This window comes from Lissotriton helveticus, chromosome 3_1 (assembly GCF_964261635.1).
Source record: "Lissotriton helveticus chromosome 3_1, aLisHel1.1, whole genome shotgun sequence".
Taxonomy (NCBI): Eukaryota; Metazoa; Chordata; class Amphibia; order Caudata; family Salamandridae; genus Lissotriton; species Lissotriton helveticus.
Genome location: NC_136061.1, coordinates 452196824 through 452204766, shown reverse-complemented (window position 1 = coordinate 452204766; position 7943 = coordinate 452196824).

The window sequence follows — 7943 nt, the reverse complement described above, 5'->3', positions numbered from 1 at the left end:
ACCCCTGCTCTATAACATTTGTGTGCATTTCTGCTTCCATACTAATAAGAATGTGCAATATCTCTGTTCTCGCCATATTATGTTCAAGGACATCGATTTTGGCAGACAGGAACACATACATTTTAACATGTTCCTCTCTCATGCTACAAATATTGGTCCACTTCTGTAATATATCCTCTGTGCATACAGTCACTCCAAGTGAGATGAATACATTTGGTGTTACAGCATAATATCTAAGATAAAGCACCCATGCTGTATATTATAAGGGTATTGCAACTCACTGAGGTGTTATGTGACCATGTTGAGGTCATGGAACTTTGCAATGACTTGCAATATCCTTAAAATGTATTACTCAGGGTTTTTTATTCCTTATTATACATGGTCACACCTTCACCCTTCCTGCAAAGCACTTAAATCCTTAGTGGCATGCTCATGTGAAAGAGGTAGTATAGCTCCTTCCATAAAGAATAAAAGCGGAACCTCGAATAAAAATAAACAAATAAGGTAGCAATTAATAATTTGATTAAGATATTGGAATCAGTTTAATGTAAGTCAGATTAAAAAGTGCTGAGACACATAATTAGTAAAACTAAGAATATGAATGAAAAGTCAGTTTTCATTTTCTTTGCATTGTTTAACCTGCAGCAGTAATAAAGGTCTGTGACCTGCCTTTGGCCTTGACTGGTGGCAGGACGTATTTGACGTCACAACTCAACTGCAGCAGTTGAGCAATTACATCATTTTGTTATTACAGGTGAATAAAGATGTCACAAGTTGCCTATAATAAAGAAATTAGAGACTGGTTCTTATACAAGGATATCAGGCTCCCATGTATTATAACTTTAATTGAGACTATAAAGGCAGTACACATACACATAACTGGGGAGTTTTTCATTTCAATCTCTCAGTTTTACATGAAGATCAGACATGAAAGATTTCAATGATGCAATAACCCAATAAATAATCAGCAGTTATTGTGACTGATTGGCATCATGTTTGGCTTTTTCCTCTGCTTTTGGCGCTGACTATGGGCACAGAGGAAGCGACGGAGTTGTGATCATTGAGGAGAAGTATAGGGCTGCACACTCCTATGATCCTATCTCTTTTTGAAGACACTGTGCCTCGATCAGTAATGATTTTGAAATGTTGGTAGACCACCCATTGGTTTAATTCTTTCAGGTTTATGACTGGCCTTTGTTCTTTGTTTTTCTTTTCTACAAGGAATATATTGCTGAGGAAGCCCACATGAGTAATCTCTATGATCGCACCTTTTTTTAGAAGTACTTGAACCTCTCGAGATACCAGTGCCCTGTCCTTGACAGGGAAGGTGATTTCTCGGGGGGATCTCGTCTGAAGAGGAGTGTCGATAAAATCTATTCAGTAGTATTGAGAACCCAAGGATCTTTGGTCACCAAATTCCAGTTCCCAGCCTTGGAGGGATATCTAAAGGGTCTGACAAAGTTCTTACCTGTTGAAAAAGATTGTTGTCTCCGTTCGTCTCGGAAGGGACGACCACGGGTCCTCTGTCTCTGGGGATAGAACTGATTGAAGCCGCTTGAGGTGTTGCCGAATCTCCCGCCTCCCCCGGACATGAAGGGTCTCATATTTGAGTTTCCACGGCCGTGGGAACGACCCTGCATTCTCCCGGCCCGAGTAAAAACACGATCTTGGAAAACTCTTTTAATATCCTTCTGGGATTTCTGTATAGAACTAAATGCGCCGATATATCTGGCCATATCTTTAATAAATTCCTCACCAAAGAGGAATCCCTGAGTATTTTGACCACCATCATTCTTTGCCAACTCGATCAACTTGGGATCGATCTTAAACAGGACCCCTTTCCTCCTTTCTATAGACAAGGCTGTATTAGCATTGCCGATAAGGCATATGGCCCTTTGGACCCACTCCCTGAGTTCCTTTGGGTCGACCGGGCGGTCCTCTAAGTAAGCTGATTCCGTCATCTCAAATATCTTTGTAATAGGACCCACCGTGTCAAGGAGGCGTTCCTGACAGGATCTCAAGCCCTTGTCTATGCCCTTTCTTGGGTCTCTTGATGTTTTGGATATAAAGGCTACTACTAGCTCTGACCTCTTGTGGTATTTCACATCTTAACCAGAAGGAAAGGTAATCTCCCACATGCTGGGAGGGGTCCACTCCGGGGACAAAGGGTGTTTGATCATCAGGGGGTTAAACATAAGGTATCCAAAAGGGTCCAGTAGACCCATGCTTTTATCTGGGGCCTTGGATGCCCCTTCTGAGCTCCCCTTTCCCCTTGGTTGCGCCTTTTCTTCATCAGTATTAAAATCAGACGAATAGGATAAATCGATTTCCTTGTCTGAGCTATTATCACTAGCAATGTCGATAGGGGGCTGTGGGCCTTCACCTTGCCCAATTGGGGTGCCCGAGGTACCGTTTTTATAACTGCCACGAGGGCCAGAAGGGGCATAGGAGGTCTTATTCCTCTTAGAGTCCTTGTGCTCCTTTCCTCCAAGGGCCCATTTATTTGGAGCCTTAACTGCTCCTGATTTATAGTTGCTAGTAGAAGGGCGTGGGGATGTTAAGGATTCTAGTCTTTTGTTAATTGTTTCATCAATTGAACCAAGGACCTTCTCAAAGGCCTTATTAACCAGTTTCTCCAGGTGTCCTTCAATATTAGACAGAGGTTCAGACATTTTGGAACCTGCTTCTAATGCTATCGATGAGCTAAGATGTTAAAATGATATTTGGAGCCTACTTCTGTTGTTATCTATGAGCTATGATATCAGAATGATATTTTCCACAAAAGTAGTGGTTATTGCTACAAAATACAATAAAGTTGGGCCAGTGACTCGAAACGCTGCAATTCGGCGTTGTCCCGGTGAAAGACGACCCAAACTCCGATCGTGGGATTAGTGACAGAAAACTAAACCCAACTTCCTAAAATGGACGCTCAATGTTAAGCAATGGGGAGTGCCCAAGCTCCCAAAATGGCCGCCACGCACATCAATTCCTTTAATCCGGCCCCCTCCAAGCATAGCCATGCATGCTGAGGGTGCCGGAGAAGCTGCCCAAAGATGCGATGTGGGGCCACACCGTGTCGTTGGGTGTTGCGAGCGTTTGATCGACGGAGTTGAGCTGGCAGTAAAGGCGAGTGTAGAGGCGCTAAGGTAGGAGCATGTGAGCGCAATCCTCGCGCCGGATTTCAAAAGTAAACCTAGGTCCTAATCCGGTTCGAAACAGAATTGGAGGTGAGCATTTTAGGGTGAAAGACGCGGGTCGATCACCAGCGCGAGACAGGCACTATCAAAAGCACAGGCATTAATAAGAGCACACGAAAAATTAAAAACAAACTCAATCTAACATTACATTTAAAAAAATTCCTTTTGAGGCCCTGTAAAGAAAGGCTTCCACGTTAGAAACACGTAAGAACCTCCCATAAGAGATAACATGCTACCCACACACATATAAGTGTGAAATAAAGAAAGCAGATCAAAGGATGTTGGAGAGATACTTATCTTTCTTAGCAGCAGCAACAAAGAAGGATGATGGATGGTCTCCAAGGGACTTTATACTTCTTTAGAATGTTGATTGAAGTTCCATGTTCTTCAATTGTTGCTACTGAGCTGTGGCAATAAAGGAGTTTTGCATAATATTGGCCTCCGTGTCGTGCCATAAAATCAGTGTATGATCACCGAAGTGAGGAAAAACACCAAAAATTTCGTGAGCAGCAAAGGCTAATTTTACATTAGCATTTAGTTGCAAGATCATGTTAGACAGATGCATTTTTATGTCTGCTGTTAGCCCATACATTATGATGTCGGGCCCCATATTAGAATGGCAGGGTGTAGTATGTACTTCATAATTGTTACACTAGCTCTTTAAGGAATGTCCAACTTAAGTTCTTATTCCATGTTCTTAGAATGCTATGATTGTTGTATTGACCATTGCAAACCTGGTGTTCAACTTTACTGGTCGTGGGTTGATTTACTCTACTTGAATAAACCACCTATGTCAACCCTTATATCCGGATTTCCATCTTATTTTGATCTACAACCTTACAACATTTATTGGCGACGATCGGAAGCTGATAGGAATCAAACCCACCGACATGAGCAGTTCGACCATGGACTTTAAGGTCACTAGCTCCAACATTTCTAACAACAACGGATTTTGATCCTTGGAAGTTGCGTTCTTTGATCTACAACCTTACAACACAGGGGGGACCGCGGCGGACGGAAAGTCCGTCCGCCGCTTTTCCGCCCCGGTCGCCTTGCGGCCGGGGCGGAAAATGTTTAAAATGGTGGCGGTGTCTATGAGACACCGCCAGCCATATTAGGATGCCCTTCCTGGCATGCTTTTCCGTGGCGGCAATGCCGCCACGGAAAGGCATGCGGGAACTCCCTGCGGGAGTCCGGGGGGTGGGGGATGCACATGGGGGGTACCTATGGTACCCCCTCGCATTTCAAAGTGCAACATGGCAGGCACCGCGTGATGCCTGTCATGTTGTGCTTTGAAATGCACAACATGCATTTTTACCATTGCGGCGGGCGGCGCTTTCTGTACCGCCCGCCTCAATGGTAAAAATACAGGATGCGCCCGCCTAATGCTCAAGGCGAGACCACCGCTCCTGTGGCGGCGGGCGGTCCCGTTTTGCATGAGGATGGCGGGCGGGCAAAGTCCACCCGCCATCCTAATGGGGGCCTTTGTTTTTAGAAAAAATATATATACTTAACAGCAAGCCCTCTTCATCCATTGTTCTGCTGCAGGGTCATTCAAATTTTGCTTCCACCCACCACAGCATGAAGAATGGGGCACAAGTCCACTTTAGTTACTGGCTTTCCTGACTGTGAGTGATGGCATTCTGCTCTTGCACATTGTGTACATCTGCACAATAAGGTCTCCCCTTCCCTTACAGGGACTACAGATGCAATTAGTACTTACACATTCTAAAAATATGTGTATATTTTGGCTTTTATACAATACATTTTTTACTGAGGCGAGGACCCAGCAGGTCACAGAATACTGCTATCGGGCCATGTGTCAATGAACAACAACAATAACAACAACACAACTTTATTTGACTTGTGCAAAAAAATATAAAAGTCAGATTGGCAGAATTCTGATTAAAAAGGTACATGAAACTAAATACAGAATAAAAAAGTGATAGCAAGCTCACATCCAGCCATGATACACCCTCAACTGTTAATCACTGCTAGATCTGAACCTAAGAGCGGACTTTAAAAAGCTAAGAACATAAAATACAGTATTACCTGAGAGCGCTGATAAACAGAAAAAAGCACGACACACCTGCCTAAAGTTTCTTTAAGATAGGGATGACATTTGTCTTCCTCGGTAGTTCATAAAAACTACAGAACATTGAAAAATGGAGCATGTTTTGTGGAGACTTTCGATTGCAGCCCCAGTGCGACAAACTCTGACCCCTGCTCCGCCCCCATGGGTGGACAAGAAGAAGATGAAAGAGGTCAAACCGGAACCTGGTCAGTTGGAAACGATCATAAGAACTTGGTAAGTGACAAAGTTTACTAGCATAAATTATCTGTGGGCAACACAACTGATCTACATTTTACTGCTAAGGAAACATAAACCACCAAACCCCCCTTGGGTCTACCTGCCCTCAAGTGGGTGGCAGGTACAAAAAAGGACTTATACCCATCTATAAAAAAAGGTGTCCTTGAGAGCCCACGTTTCCTATAAGTATATCACGTCAAACCTTTTTATGAAAGAAGTCCATCATGGGTAAGAAAACATGCTTGCCAACCCAGCTATGTTCCACAAGATGGATTTACAGTCCTTGCCATCCAATGACCTACTGCCTGGGTATCCAGGGACAACCGGGTGTGTGGAAAATATTGACTCCACTGGGACTGCCGCAGAGAGTCAATCACAATTGTCGAATTGTCCAACGAAACCAGAAGTGCAAAACCATTGACAAGGGGTATATTGGGAGTTTCTATCTGCCGCCCATACTGGACTTGGTCAGGGAAACTCCTGGGGTTCCTTTCGCTAGGAGATTTTAAAATACTTGAAGGTCTATAGAAAATAACCCAGAGGAAGTGCCACGATGGTCATGGTGGGGCATGTGGGGTACTCAAGGTGACCACTGAAAGGATTCTCTCTGCTACATGGGTCTATTGAAGTTGATAATGACACAGTCACCTTTGCAATTCTTCTTAGACCTCCCTACCCAAGCAACTATATGCACCATGTTGATGTACCTCTCCACCCCTATTCCCAATACCGTGTTAGAGTTCAACCAATACAGAACTTTGTTCTTCAGTTGGTAGAAGTCTTCTGAGACATCCAACAGGAGCACGGGTACATTCCCTAAGACCACTACATATGGTGTGGTTTTTGGTGGAAGATGAAGAGTGATGAGTCCCTATCTCAGAGTACCCGATACCCCAATACATTGAGCTATCATCCCCTCCTTTCATTGGCTTCCATGTGGAGGACTTGGCAATTCCCGGGCAGTCCTATGACCTGAAGATCCCCCCCCTTTGTCCTTGCTTCCGAATGGACTAGGTTTGATGGGGGCAGTGTAGGATGGGTTGCACTCTCCTGCACAAAAGTTGGTGATGATGGCTGCTCCTGACTCATTATACGTGGACCAACCCGGCTACAACGCTCTTTGCCTCTTTGCCTGGTGAAGCCACAAGTCCATAATGAAGTACAATATTTTCCATGAGATTATGCTGGTTAAGCTTGAGAAGTTCCTGTTCTATTGTAGCTAGACGTTGCTTGATTGGATCCAGTTTTGAGTCCATTCTGGCCAGCAAGGAACCCAAGAACTCTTTCATCATGACCGTTATATCCTCCTTGGTCAGTGCTTGTATGTTGTGTGTGCTATGTGCCCTCGACCCTTCAGCGCTTTGCTTTACCCCCAGTCTTGGAACACTTTCTTGTTTTTCCTGTCCCTACTCACACTCTGGTGCCCCCTTATGAGGTTAGGGGATGAGTGACCATTGTCTTGATGGTATCCTTACTCCCAGCATAAGAAAGATCTGGTTCATCCCTGGCAGCATTGTCCAAAGTAATAGGTGGGCCTGCCTCTCCGCCTGTTTTCTGCCCTATAGATAAGACAGAGGATCCAAGATCCAGCTTGGAGACCTGAGATGGTGGAACTCTTGGGGAACTAGGGAATAGGTGATTTACAGGGGAGCAAGAGAGCCGTCCAGCCAACAACTCTATCTCTGTATCTAAGATAGACCCCTGCTGCTCTCTGTAAAAAAGAGCCCATCATGATTACCATAAGACCATGGAGGCTGCCACGGCTGTCTAGTGTTTCCCCATGACTGTCCAACAATGACACTAAGAACTACAGTGATGAGCTGTGTAGAGCGAACCACTAACCGTACCAGTAAGCTGGATTTTCAAGGCCGAGGAAGATTTTAAAGTGACAACATTCTTGCACCAAAGTGTTTAGATAAACAAGAAAAAAAGCAGGAGGTAAAACAGTGGCCTACTACCTGATCTTGCTGGCCTGTTCAAATATTCCCACACAAGGTCCTTGATGTTATGATTTTCTGGATGCTACATCTACCATGGGTCTACTGACCCAACTCCCGAAGATCAGGAAACCAAGAGGGGGAGGGGCTCAGCCTAGCCTCCTCCTGTCTCTGACGAGTGCGGACGAGCCCGCCCTTGGGCCGAGCTTTGCCCAGGGGAGTACGCATGCGGCCTGCGCCACAGGAGAGGAACAGCGCTTTTCAGCAAGTGGCGTAAGGAAGTGGGATGCAGGCTCCTCCTCCGCCTCATGGATTTCTGGCAGACAGAGTCCCTTGCTGGCAGAAATATCCTGCACTTCAAACAGCTGCAAGCGTCCCACGCCGCGGGAGATGAACAGCGATTTTGAGTGCGGTGGGAAGCAGGTTGCAGGCTTCTCCTACTCCTGAGAACAGAGGGTGGGACATTTGTCTGTTCCGTGTCTTTGTGGGAAAAAACAT